At 42.5% G+C, this 14,564-nt stretch overlaps 1 protein-coding gene across 5 annotated transcripts in view; it reads left to right on the top strand.

Moving 5' to 3' along the window:
* Positions 1-14,334: 14,334 nt before the first annotated feature.
* The window catches only part of DPY19L3 (dpy-19 like C-mannosyltransferase 3), a 73,906-nt gene continuing 73,676 nt past the window's right edge, over positions 14,335-14,564 (top strand). For all 5 annotated transcript variants that reach the window (XM_023726949.1, XM_023726950.1, XM_023726948.1 and 2 more), the window contains exon 1: positions 14,335-14,538. The gene's annotated coding sequence lies outside the window, so the exon portion shown is untranslated. The remainder of the gene's footprint in view (positions 14,539-14,564) is intronic.

Raw genomic sequence — 14,564 nt, 5'->3', positions numbered from 1 at the left:
ATTAGCTGCTCCTTGGAAACCCTATAAGGCAGTTCTGCTCTGTCCTATAGGGTTGCTATGATTAGGAATTGACTTAATGGCATCAGGTTAGTTAGTCAGAACAACAAAAACATTTTTGTAAGCCCAGCTTACATGTATCAATATACTTACAAGACTAAAACTCTTATGCTAATTAACTTTTTGAACCTTCTAACATGCTCTGGTCGGAGCTGTCATTATTACCCAATTACAATACCACTTCGAATCACGTGGTTTCATCTGCAAACACTACAAGCATGTGCTATTCTTTTCGTAACTGCCAGTGTTTTTATAGTCACTGATGTTGTCAAATTTTCTGGTGCTTTAGCTACAATATTGTGGTAATTAGTATTTGTGAACGTATATCAACAACTTTTTTGTGAATGAAAAGAGTAATTGAAGTAGAAAAATCAAAAAAGGCTTCTGCTCAGTTACTAATAATGTTATAACTAACGTACAGAGATTTTACAATTATTGTAAGTATTCGTATCATCTAAGAAATAATAAATTTAAACAATTTACAACTATATCACATATTCTATGATGAAAATTGACAGTGAACATTACTAAGGATTCTGTATGATCTGGTACCAGAAGCGGTCCATGGGGGGTTGGTGACACCAAGAGTTACTGCACTGGGTGACACCAACCCTAATGATGCCACTGTTCTGAAGTGTACCCAGAGCGATCTACAGGCGGACTGCAATCCCAATCCAAATACCAACAGTATTCTTTAATGAGATGGAAAAACTAATCACCAACTTTACATGCAAAGACGAGACCCCAGATAATCAAAGCTTTATTGAAGAAAAAGAACAAAGTAGGAGGCCTCACACTACCTTACCTTATCTTAGAACCTACTATACAGCCATGGTAGTCGAAACAGCCTGGTAGTGGTAGGACAACAGGCATATAGACCAATGGAACAAAATTGAGAACCCAGATGTAAATCCATTCACCTTTGGTCAGCTGATCTTTGACAAAAGACCAAAGTCCATTAAATGATGAAAAGACAGCTTTTTAAACAAATGGTGCTGGCAAAACTGGATGTCCATCTGTTAAAAAAAAAAAAATGAAACAAGACTCATGCCTCACACCACACACAAAAACTAACTCAAAATGGATCAAAGACCTAAATATAAAGCCTAAAACAATAAAAATCATGGGGAAAAAAAAATAGGGGCAACACTAGGGGCCCTGATAAATGGCATAAATAGAATATAAACCATAACTAACAATGCACAAACATCAGTAGATAAACTAGGTAACTGGGAGCCCCTAAAAAAACACTTATGCTCATCAAAAGACTTCACCAAAAGAGTAAAAAGAGAACCTACAGACTGGGAAAAAAGTTTTGGCTACAACATAACAGACAAGTGTCTAATCTCTAAAATCTATAGAACACTTCAATACCTCAACAACGAAAAGACAACCCAATTAAAAAACAGGCAAAGGATATGAACAGACACGTCACCAAAGAAGACCCTCGGGCGACTAACAGACACGTGCTGTGATCATTAGCCATTAGAGAAATGCAAAACTATGATACATCATGTCACCCCAACATTAGGGGGAGAAAAAAACCAGGAGCTGCTGGTGGCTTTGAATTGCTGACCTTCTGGTTGGCAGCTGAACTCTTAACCACTGTGCCAGCAGAGCTAACAAAATAACGAATGTTAGGTTGTGAGGAGACGGACACTCTTAGGCATTGCTGATGGGAATTTACAATAGTGCAGCTGTTCCCGGGGGCCTCAGGTCTCTCTTGGCGGTGACAGCGAAAGAAGCAGCTTTATTTGGTTGGCCAAGCAAAGGAGCACACTGGGCTTTCGTCACCAAGATGGCTCCCCAAACAATAGCTGCGAGGGCTTTTATCAGGGATATAAACTGGGGAAGGGTCCTTACAGAAGGAGCAGGGTCCCTGATTGGCCTGGCCGGAAAAGGCATTTTCCAAATGGTTCCGTCTTCTGTGCCTACTCAGTCCGGAAGGCGGGGCCGCAAAGTTGGCCTTTTGCCTAGGTCCGCGGCATAGACTGGGCTGTGTATTCAGCCTTTGACATCACAAGTTCAGGCTGAGGACATGCTGAGCGCTACTGTGCATATCAGGCGGGCCAGAGCTGGTTTCAACCGCTTCCTCGACACTAGTCTCATTTTTCTTGACGGAAGCCAGCAGCTTGCCTAAAAAGGAAAACATCTGAAGCGGGAAGTTAGCCTTTTCTTGCCTATGATGGCTGCCTGGAGACCGCTGGTCACACAGCCACTATGGAAAACAATATGGCACCTTCTTAAAAAGTTAGAAATACTGTATGATCCAGCAATCCCACTCCTGGCACCTCCTTAAAAAGTTAGAAATACTGTATGATCCAGCAATCCCACTCCTAGGAATATATCCTAGAGAAATAAGAGCGGTCACATGAATATACACATGCACACCCATGTTCATTGCAGCACTATTCACAATAGCAAAAAGATGGAAACAACCTAAGTGTCCATCAGCAGATGAATGGATACACAAATTATGGTACATACACACAGTGGAATACTATGCAATGATAATGAACAATAGTCAATCCGTGAAATATAACATGGATGAATCTGGAGGGCATTATGCTGAGTGAAATAAGTCAACCACAAAAGGACAAATATGAGACCACTATTATAAAAACCCAAGAAAAGGTTTACATACAGAAAAAACAATCTTTGATGGTTACGAGGGAGGCAAGGGGTGGGGAGGGGAAATCACTGATAGCAGACAAGCGTTAACTTTGGTGAAGGCGAGGGGTAGGGAGGGGAAATCACTTAACTAGATAGTAGACAAGTATTGACTTTGGTGAAGAGAAAGACACCCAATATAGGGAAAGTCACCACAACTTGACCAAGGCAAAGTCTTAGAAGCTTCCTAGACACATCCAAATACCTTGAGTTACTGAGGCTGAGGGATGGGGACTATGATCTTGGGAATATCTAGGTCAACTGGCATAACATAGGTCATAAAGAAAATAAATGTTCTGCAACCTACTTTGGTGAGTAGCGTCTAGGGTTCTAAAAGCTTGCAAACGGCCATCTATAACACACTTATTGGTCCCAACACATTTGGAGCAAAGGAGAATGAAGAAAACCAATGACAAAAGAAAAATACTAGTCCAGAGGACTAATGGACCACATGAACCACGGCCTCCACCAGCCTGAGCCCAGAAGAACTAGATGGTGCCCAGCTATCATCACTGACTGCTCTGACAGGGATTACAATAGAGGGTCCTGGGCAGAGTGGGAGAAAAATGTAGAATATTCAAATTCACAAAAAAAGACCAGACTTAATGGTCTGACAGAGATGGAAGAACCCCTGAGACTATGACCCCAGACACCCTGCTAACTCAGAAGTGAGGCCACTCCTGAAGTCCACCTCTCAGCCAAAGATTAGACAGGCCTATAAAACAAACAGTAATATACTTCTTAGTTCAGTCAAGGGACGGGAAAACTAGATGAATAGCCACTGAAAAACCAGGGCGGGAAGGGAAACGGGGAGAGTGCTGACACACTGCAGGGATTGCAACCAACGTCACAAAATAATTTGTATAAAATTTTTGAATGAAAAACTAATTTGCACTGTAAATTTTCATCTAAAACACAAATTTAAAAAATAAATAAACTTTAAAACAGTAATACTCCTGCGAGTAGAGGTGCTGGAATCAAATTCTAGCTGCACCCATACCTTGTATTAAACACCCCCAAGGTTTTTGAAATCAAGAGAATGCCCAGTCTTGCCCACAGTCATTTGCATTTACACAGCACCTTTTAGTTGATTTTCTCAAACACTTAACAACTACTAATTGAGTTTCTAAATACCCGAGACAGCTTTTCTGGCAAAACCTATCCAGTAAAATTTACATTCTAGTTTTTTAAAAAGACATCTATATTCTTCCATGAAGTAAGAAACAAACAAACTAGGGAATCTGTATCAGATCAGACAGTCGGACTGATTGATTCTGGACCCTTTACTGAGTTATTCGGGTTCTGCTTCTCGTAGTTAGCCATTCCTTCATACTAGCTTCTTCATTAAATAACTGCTAAAAGCTTGTGCTTAGGGAGTTTGTGATCATCAAAGAAACAAGAATAATAATGTGCATGAAACAACACATTTAACCTTAACCCTCAAAAGAAAGTACTTTTCAAAAAAAGGAAGTACTTTTCACATGAGTTGTGGCAGACACCGCCAGCCGTTCCCCTACACCCTTTCTTCTTTCATAGTGATAGAATTTTTAGCTGGACACAAAGCTGGCCAGCTAGAGACTGTATTTTCCAGCTTCCTTTGTAGATGAGGCCATGTGGTCAGATTATGGCTAATGGATATGAGTAGAGTGATAAACGTGAAACTTCTAGGTTGTACCCTTAAAATTGAGGGCAGTTCCACCCTCTTCCCTTTGTCTTTTCTGCTGGCTGGTAAGCGGATGTGGTGATGAGCCCTCACAGACTACAAGTGTGACACTATGGTCACAGCATATTAGCAGTAAGCTAGGAGGACCCTGGGTCCTTGTCACTGCAGAGCTATTACATGACAGAGAAATAAATGTCTTGTCGAAGCCAGTTTTTTGAGGTTTCAGCGCCCAACTTCCATCTTAATTAATACTGAATCCTCAGCTATTATTTGTAGTCCGCCCCTCAATTTATATACAGTGAAATCTGTGAGAGCCAGAACTCGATGGGACCATCTTGTTCTTCCAGGTCTTGCAACTTTCCCGCCTTTCACAGGGTGCAGCTTACCACTTTTCTATCACTGTCAGTGGAAAATATTTGCGTTTTCCTTCTCACACAGATTTCTTACATAGGTTCCGGCTTTTGCAGGTTTTACTATTGGAGGGAAAAAATATACTTCCGGCATTCTACCAGGAATCCAATAGCCAAAACTTTTTCTAGATCATGTTTCTCTACTTTTTTTCATTGTGTAAACCTCCTTAGGAGCCGGTTTGGGTCCCTGTGTGGTGCAAACGATTAAGCACTCGACTACTAACCTAAAGGTTGGCAGGTTGAACCCACCCAGAGGCCCCTCGGAAAAATGGCCTGGCAATCCGCTTCTGAAAGGTCACAGCCTTGAAAACCCTATGAAGCAGTTCTACTCCGCACACATGGGGATGCCAGGCGTCAGAATCAATTCAACGGCAATTTGTTTGGGTTTTTCGGAAGGAGGCTTTTTAGAGATTTTTTCCTAATAACACCCCCTCTATGAAATTTTAATACCACAGATATACTATATATGTTTATCTACTATATGTATATCTGTGCTTTATACATAATGAGTTAAGGTTTTTTTCAAGCCTCAAGAAACAATTTTCTGTCTGTTGGGGATAATACTGCCGTTGTAAATGCATGCTCTTATATAAATCAACTGGTTGACAATAGTTGTGGGGAGAGAACGATAACGATACTTCAAACTTCATTTCCTGGTATCTTGACTGAGAATTCAAAAAGGTTAAGGGCTTGTGACTAAAAACCTCTATGAGGTGGCTGTCATCTGTCACCTCCATTATCTGGGATCACTAATTCAAAGTCCAAGTCTTCACTCACCTGTTGAGGTAGTTTGAGTCCTAGCAACTTTCAGGTTTGGAGCTGCAAACCTGTGAATTCCTCGGATGTATAAGGAGTCCTTCGGGCTAGTTCATCGCTACCTATGGGTAGGCTCCGGAAGGTTTAGGGGGAGCACTTGATAAGTACTAGTGAAAATCCAGCCTAGCCCTAGATGAGACGTAATTTAAGGCTTGATAAAATGTCTGAATTCGAGTGTTACAAACACATACATTTCTGGCTGAAAGTCCTTTCTCTTACAGAAAAAAAAAACAAATCCCAAACCAAGCAATATGTTTTAGCATCTGTTATTAGGGAAAAAGGAGCCCTGGTGGCGCAATGGTTAAGCGCTTGGCTGCTACCCAGAAGGTAGGTGGTTTGAACCCACCCGGAGGCTCCACAGGAGAAAAGACCTGGCAATCTGCTCCTGTAAAGATTTCAGCCTAGAAAATCCAATGGGGCAGTTCTAGTCTGTCCTGTAGGGTCAGTATGAGTCAGAATCAACTCGACAGCAACGGGTTTGGTTTTTCGGATTTAGCTAACTAAATAACTTTAAATACGTACAGAGAGAGGAAGGAGGTGGAGGGACAGGAAGAACAAAAAATCATTTTTTGTGATAAAGGTGTGAGATCAAAAGTTTGGAGACAACTGTTCCGACTTTTATCAAGACATCAAGACACTTGAAAAGTAAGCTACCCTTGTGGACAAGATGGAGAAATATAAATAGGATAAAAGTACTGCTGGAAAAATATACATAGTGGGCCAAAGTGTCCTTAACTAAATACATGTTTCTGTAAGGGAATGCTCAGTGTTGTAAACACCGCATTTCTCCCAAGCACTTCTATACGTTTTACACAGTTCCAGTAAAAAAAATTCATGGTTTCTTTTTTGGAACCAAGTAAAGGATTATAAATTATATCTGAGCAAATAAACACATAAAAATAACTAAGAAACATGTTTAAAGAAGTATAATGAAGGGGCAATTGCTCTCTGAAATGTCAAAGCATGTGGAACTTGTTTATACAAATAGTCCAAATACATATAGCAAATTTAATGTGTGACACAGGTAATAATCCAAATCAGCAGGGTAAGAATGATGGTAAATGACTATATAATTAGAAAAAAATTATAGCCTATCTCTATTCCCCCCAATACTTAAAAGATTTGATATTTTTAAATACTAGAAGTATGAAAAAAATACGTTACAATCTTGGGATGGGGAAGGCTTTTCTAAGCATGCTAGAAAAACCCAGAAGGTATAAAAGAAACATCATAGATTTGGCAATATAAAAATGTAAAATCCTGCATCGCAAAAGACACCATACAGGATGCACAATAATGAGAATATATCTGCAACATGTGACCAAAATGTTAGTACTGATAATCTATTATTACATCCTTCATATCAAGATTAAATAGATGAAACGGTCAAAAGACCTGAGAAGCCAAAGCAAAGAAAAAGCAGCAGCCAACAAGTCTGTGATTTAATCGTCTCCACCTCATTAGTAATTAAAGAAATACATCATTTGTCACTTAAGACTGGCAAAGATTAAAAATATTCACCGTTGGCAAGGGCATGGAGAAATAATCAGAGCAATACACTCTGGTGAAAGTGTAAAGTAATACAATTTTTAACCTTTTTTGGAATGTACTTTGCCAATATCACAATTTAGAATATGAGTTCCAGCAAGTTTATTTCTAGGAATATATCTTAAAAGAATTACACAAGTATAAAGATGTTCTCTGCGGCATTGCTTGTGATAGCATAAAACTAGAAACAATGTAAATATCCAATTAGAGGGGAATAGTTAAATTCTGATATATCATATGGTGGACTATTATAGTATCAGTTATCTATTGTAGAACAAAATTACCTCAAAACTTACTACCTTGAAACAACAATGTTGTTGTTAGGCGCCATCAAGTTGGTTCCGACTCACAGTGACTGCATGTACAACAGAACAAAACTGCCGGTTTTGTGTCATCCTCACAATTGTTGTTACGCTTGAGCCCGCTGTTGCAGCCACTGTGTCAGTCCATCTCATTGAGGGTCTTCCTCTTTTTCGATGACCTTCTACTTTACCAAGCATGATGTCCTTCTCCAGGGACTGGTCCCTCCTGATAACATGTCCAAAGTACGTGAGACAAAGTCTCACCATCATCACTTCCAAGGAGTACTCTGGCTGTACTTCTTCCAAGACAGGCTTGTTCGTTCCTCTGTATATTCAATATTCTTCACCAACACCATAATCCAAATGCATCGATTATTCTTCAGTCTTCCATATTCATTCTCCAGATTTTGCATGCATATGAGACGACTGAAAATACCATGGCTTAATTCAGGCACACCTTAGTCATCAAAGTGATATCTTTACCTTTTAGCACTTTAAAGAAGTCTTTTGCAGAAGATGTGCCCAATGCAATCTGTCATTTGATTTCCTGACTGTGTTGATTGTGAATCCAAGTAAAATGAAATCCTTGACAACTTCAGTCTTTTCTCCGTTTATCATGATGTTGCTTATTGGTCCAGTTGCGATGATTTTTTTATGTTGAGGCAAAATCCATACTGAAGGCTGTGGTCTTTGATCTTCATCAGTAAGTGCTTTAAGTCCTCTTGGCTTTCAGGAAGAAAGGTTGTGTCATCTGCATATCGCAGGTTGTTAATGAGTCTTCCTCCAATCTTGATGCTATGTTCTTCTTCATACAGTCCAGCTGCTCGGATTATTTGCCCAGTATACAGATCAAGTAAGTATGGTGAAAGAATACAACCCTGACGCATACCTTTCGTGATTTTAAACCACGCAGTATCCCCTTGTTCTGTTCGAACGATGGCCTCTTGGTCTATGTACAGGTTCTGCATGAGCACAATCAAGTGTTCTAGAATTCCATTCTTCGCAACACTATCCATAATTTGTTAAGATCCACACAGTCGAATGCTTTTGCACAGGTAAACATATTTCTAGTGTTCTCTGCTTTCAATGAAGATCCATCTGACATCAGCAATGATCTCTCTCGTTCCACATCCTCTTCTGAATCCGGCTTTGACTGTCTGGCAGTTCCCTGTTGATGTACTGCTGCAATCATTTTTTAATTATCTTCAGCAAAATTTTACTTACGTGTGATATTGATGATACTGTTTGATAATTTCTGCATTCTGTTGGATCACCTTTCTTTGGAATGGACACAAATATCGATCTCTTCCAGTCGCTTGGCCAAGTCTTCCAAATTTCTTGGCATAGACAAGTAAGCACCTCCAGCACTGCATCCATTTGTCGAAATATATCAACTGGTATTCCGTCCAATTCCTAGAGTCTTGTTTTTCACCAATGCCTTCAGTGTAGCTTAGATTTCTTCCTTCAATACCATTGGTTCTTGATCATATGCTACCTCCTGAAATGGCTGAACGTTGGTACAGTGACTTTATGTATTCCTTCCATCATCTTCTTTTGATGCCTATGCATCAATTAATATTTTGCCCATAGAAGCTTTCAGTATTGCAATTTGAAGCTTGAATTTTTTCTTCAGTTCTTTCAGCTTGAGAAATGCCAAGCATGTTCTTCCCTTTTTGTTTTCTAATTCTAGGTCTTTGCACATGTCATTGTACTTTGTCTTCTCGAGCCGCCCTTTGAGTCTTCTGTTCAGCTCTTTTACTTCATCATTTCTTTCATTCGCTTTAGCCACTCTGTGTTCAAGAGCAAGTTTCATAGTCTCTTCTGACATCCATTTTGGTCTTTCCTTTCTTTCTAATGACCTTTTGCTTTCTTCATGTATGATGTCTTTGATGTCATTCCACAACTCATCTGGTCCTCAGTCATTATTGTTCAATGTGTCAAATCTGTTCTTGAGATGGTCTCTGAATTCAGGTGGGATATACTCAAGGTCATATTTTGGCTCTCATGGACATGTTTTTTCCTTCAGCTTCAACTTAAAACAATAAACATTTATTACCCTCATAGTTTCTGTGTATCAGATATTAGCAAATGGCTGAGATGGACAGTTCTGGCTCAGGATCTCTCATGAGGTTAGAGTCATTTGAAGACTGGCCTGAGCTGGTGGATCTACTTCCAGGGTGTCTCACCCACATGGTTAGCAAGACAGCACTGGTTGATGGTGACAGGCCCTCCCCTCTCCCTGACATGGGCTTCTCCAACAGGCTGATTCAGTATCCTTGCAACATGATGGCTGGCTTCCCCCTAAGTGAGCAATCCAAGAGAGGCTAATGCTGAAACTGAAATATCTTTTATAACCTAATCTCACAAGTCCCATACTGTCACTTCCACAGTATTCTATTGGTCACACAGAACACCCATGATTCAGTGAAGGAGTGTGAATACCAGGCAGCAAGGATTACTTAAGCTGAGATCTAAAGGCCAAATAGTAGTTAGGTCTTGGGGCAAGAATCTGGAAGAAAATTAGTATGAATAGATGAGGCTGGAAAGGTCAACAGAGCAGTTTTTGCAAGCTGTGTTAAGGAGTTTGATTTTTATAATAGAGCCAATGAAGCCACAGAAGGATTTATATTTTAGTAAGATCACTGGTTATTGTATGGAGGATGAGTTGAGTAGACGAGGACAGGGAGAGGAGTTAATCAATTAGGCTGCTGAAATGATCCAGACAAGAAATGACAGTAACTTGGATTCAGATGGTGGTAATAGAGATGGAGAAAGGTGAGAAAGTTCTGAGATATTTAGGAGGCAACTGCAACAGGACTCAATGACTGATTAAATATACAAATTACCAAACAGGGAGGAATCAAGGTTTTTGGCTTGAGCAATTAGGTCAGTGGAGCACATGGGAGGAAGAGCAGGTTTGGGGATTAGAGGAAGTTTTATTTTTAACATTTTAAGGTGCTTGCACACATAGAAATGTCCAGTAGGCAGTGGACATATGGGACCTGGAGGTCAGAAAATATGCCTGGACATATAAACTTACGAGTCACCGGCCTATCAGTGAAAATTGGAGCTATGGGCCAGAGAATCATTGATTTTTAAGCGGAAGAGGAGGTTGCAAAGGAGACTGAAAAGGAATGTCAGAAAGGTAGGTAGGAGGAACACCAGGGGAGTCTACTGTCACAGAATGATTAAGAGTGTTCATACTATCAACCAAGCAATTTTTTTTAATTGTTGTGCTTTAATTGAAAGTTTACAGTTCAAGTTAGTCTCTCGTACAAAAATTTATACATTGTTATGTAACCCTAGTTGCTCTCCACATACTGTGACAGCACACTACTCCTTTCCACCCCGGCTTTCCCGTGTCCTTTCAACCAGCTCCTATCCCTTTCTGCCCTCTCATCTGGCCTCCGGACAGGAGCTGCCCATTTAGACTCTTGTGTCTACTTCAGCTAAGAAGCACTCTCCTCACGAGTATCATTTTATGTCCCATAGTCCAGTCTAATCTTTGTCTGAAGAGTTGGCCTTGGGAATTGTTTTAGTTTTGGGCTAACAGAGAGTCTGGGGGCCATGTCTTCTAGGGTCCCTCCAGTCTCAATCAAACCATTAACTCTGGTCTTTTTACTAGAATTTGAGTTCTGCACCCCACCTTTCTCCTGCTCCATCAGGAACTCTCTGCTGTGTTCCCTGTCAGGGCAGTCACTGGTGGTAGCCGAGCACCATCTAGTTCTGGTCTCAGGCTGGTGAAGTCTCTGGCCCCTTCTGTCTCTTAGGCTAATACTTTCCGTGTGTCTTTGGTGTTCTTCATTCTCCTTTGCTCCAGGTGGGTTGGGACCAGTTGACACATCTTAGATGGCCACTTGCTAGGTTTTAAGACCCCAGACACCACTCACCAAAATGGGATGCAGAACTTTGTTATGCCAGTTGACCTAGTTGTCCCCTGAAACCATGGTCCCCAGATCCCCACCCCTGCTACTCTGTCCCTCAAAGTGTTTGGTTGTATTCAGGAAACTTCTTAGCTTTGGTTTAGTCCAGTTGTGCTGACTTCCCCTGTAGTCTGTTGTCCTTCCCTTCACCTAAGATAATCCTTGTCTACTATCTAGTTAGTGAATTCCCCTCTCCTTCCCTCCCCACCCTCATAACCATCAAAGAATTCAACCAAGCAATTTAAGAAAGCCAGTGCCTTATCCATTAGACCACTGGGGCTTCTAAGCAATTTAAAACTGAACAAATACTATGCATGAGATAGGAAAGAGCCAAGGCAAGACACTTTTATGGGAAGGATGTGAACAGTGTTACTGACTTCTGGTGCAGTGCTTCTCAACGTGTGATGTACATACACGTCACTTGCCAATCTTATTAAAATGCAGACTCTGGCTCAGGAGGTCTTGGGTAAGTCCTGAGATTCTGCATTTCTAAGGTCCTAGGTAATGCCAATGCTACTAGTCCACAGACACTTTGAGTACAAGGTTCTGCTCTGGTTCTCACTCCTAGCGAGCATCAAAATCCCTTGGAGAACTTCTTCAAACAGACTCCTGGGCCCCCATCCCTACAGATTCTGATTCAGTAGGTCTAGGGTGGTGGTGGTTGTTAGTTGTCACAGAATGGTGATCTGGGTTAGGACCTAATAATGTGCACTTCTAACAAGTTCCCAGGTGACCGTAATAGTAATGATCCAGGTCCCCAGACCACACCTTGAGCTGTACTCTTGTAGAGGCCCACAGCTTAACTACTGCTGGCCCCAACAGTCAGCTAGTCCACTTGGGCCTCAAAACATCATGCAAACAAGTATTCCTTTATACCGCTGCAGTCAGTCCATGACCAGAACTCATTCTTTTTCAGCCCCTCCCTGACTCCTTGCTCATATGGCCAAAAGTAGATGCAGGGACCTACTCTTCATTATCCATCAATCCCACCCCCGTTCGCGTATCAGAACTAAAGATGCCTTCTAATTGGCTTATTCATTCCCAAGACTTACCCTCAGCAGTGGGTGTCTATTTCTTTTAAGTCTTAAAGCATTATCTCGATTAGTAAAGGAGTTTCATATTACTAAAGCAAAATAAGCAGATGCTGATGAATATTGTGTCCTTTACTCAAGGGGCAACCCTGGCAGCACCGTGGTTAAGCATTAAGGCTGCTAACCAAAAGGTGAGCAGTTTGAATGCTCCTTGGAAACCCTATGGGGGGCAGTTCCACTATTCTGTAGAGTCACAATGAGTCAAAATTGGCTCAACAGCAATGGATTTTGGGTACTCAAGGGATGCATTTTTCACAATTGTCATTTTTCCCCGGAGAGACAATTCATTAAAGAAAAACATATTTATTAAGCACTCAAATATATTTTATGTAAGGCATCTTAACATTAAAAAAGATGACTATCCCTGCCCTCAAGGCTGTAATATGAAAACGACAAGACATCAGCAACCACGCTGAAAAATGATAAATACCACACGAAAAAACGGGTGACATTTGCTCTTACTAAAGCCACCAACAGATACCTCAATCCATTTTCAGAGAATGTCTGCTTGTCATTAAAAGCAACACACACAAAGGAGAAAAAATCCAGCTGAGGTGACTGGAAAAGGCTTTGTGGCTGAAGTAATTTCAAGTTGGAACTAGGTGGTATTTTCACAGGCGAAGGACTAGGAGGGCAGTTCATTATCAAGAATCAGTTAACAAGTAGTTTGACTGTCTGCTAAGAAGTAAAAGGTTTTATTTACTGTTTTTCAGTGTGACGAATTAACATACAGGTATAAAGCACAATCTCTGCCTTCAAAAAAGACTTCCAATCTAGTTTGGAGACAGAATTGCACACATGACCGTGCTTTAGGGAAACCCTAAGAAGAGAACGGAGCCCTGGGACACAGTGATTAAGAGATGGCTGCTAACCCAAAGGTCGGCAGTTCCAATCCACCAGCCGCTCCGTGGAAACCCTATGGGGCAATTCTACTCTGTCCTATAGGGTCGCTGAGTCTGAATCGACCCGATGGCAACAGCTTTGGTTGTTTTGGGCTTCTTTTTGGTTTAAGAACACAGCGCGCCCCCCCCCCCAACACTGAAGAGTCTTTAAGAGATGCCAAAGTATCTCTGTGGGTACATACAAAGCAGGGCCGTCTCACTGGCTGTCAGTAAATGACTTCCAAGCCCAGATCAGCAGCAATGGCAGGAGGCAGGGGCTGGGTTGCCAGGTGCCAGGGAAGCAGGGCGCCGGGCCCGGCAGCGCCGGATGCTGGGCAATATCAGAATGGCCCAGATGGCTTCCGTCCAGGGTGCACTTACCGAACCCTTCTCAACTACCAGCACAGGGGTATAGGAGGGGACGGGCAGAAAGAGATTCGTTTCTTCTTTTTTTTTTTTTTTTTTGTTTTTGCTGAGACTTTATGTTTTTCCTTTTTTTAAATGAGTATGTTTGTTAACTTTTTTTTTTTTTTTAAAGAACAGACCACCCCGCGGCTCCAGACATCCAGTGGCTCCTAGGCCCCCACACTCTCAAGCCCTCGGGGCCTCACTGACACCGAGCCTCCCTGCCGTCCGACCTAAGGCAACCCTTCATCGGAGCAGCTGGGCACCTCTTCCCCCGAACCCCACCTCTCGCTCTGGCCTGGGCGAAGAAAGCCTCCGAGCCTCGGGGACTATCGCAAAAGCCAAAGGACGCTGGTCGCGGGCCCCCGAAAGGCCGGGATGCGAGGCGGGCCGCAGCAGGGCTCGACAACCGGAAATACGCCGTTTCCTTCCGGCCCGCGCTGCACGAGACGGGGCGGGGCGCCCCGGGAGGGGGTGGGGCCTAGCTTTGACGGACGGCTCCTGGGACCTATGGACGCGGCCGCAGCGGCCCTGCCTCTCTGGCGCGCCCCTCTCCCGGGGCTGCTGACGCCCCCCAACCCCCATTTCCAAGGTGTTGCACAAAGCTCCGGTGCCTCGTTCTTCCTTTCGCCGCTGCACGTTAGCGGCTGCGTTGTGGCGCGGGAAGGGAGACGAGTACGGTCCCGCTCCCCGCGGCCCTCAACGCCTCCTCCCCCGGCCGGCCTCCTTCTCCGCCCGGGAGCCGCGCGTGAGGACGGCTGAGCGGCCGCAGGTCTGTGGCGGGCGTCCGGCTGCGGG

Source organism: Trichechus manatus, unplaced genomic scaffold (assembly GCF_000243295.1).
Source record: "Trichechus manatus latirostris isolate Lorelei unplaced genomic scaffold, TriManLat1.0 scaffold00014, whole genome shotgun sequence".
NCBI classification, from domain to species: Eukaryota; Metazoa; Chordata; class Mammalia; order Sirenia; family Trichechidae; genus Trichechus; species Trichechus manatus.
This window is presented reverse-complemented; position numbering and strand designations above follow the sequence as displayed.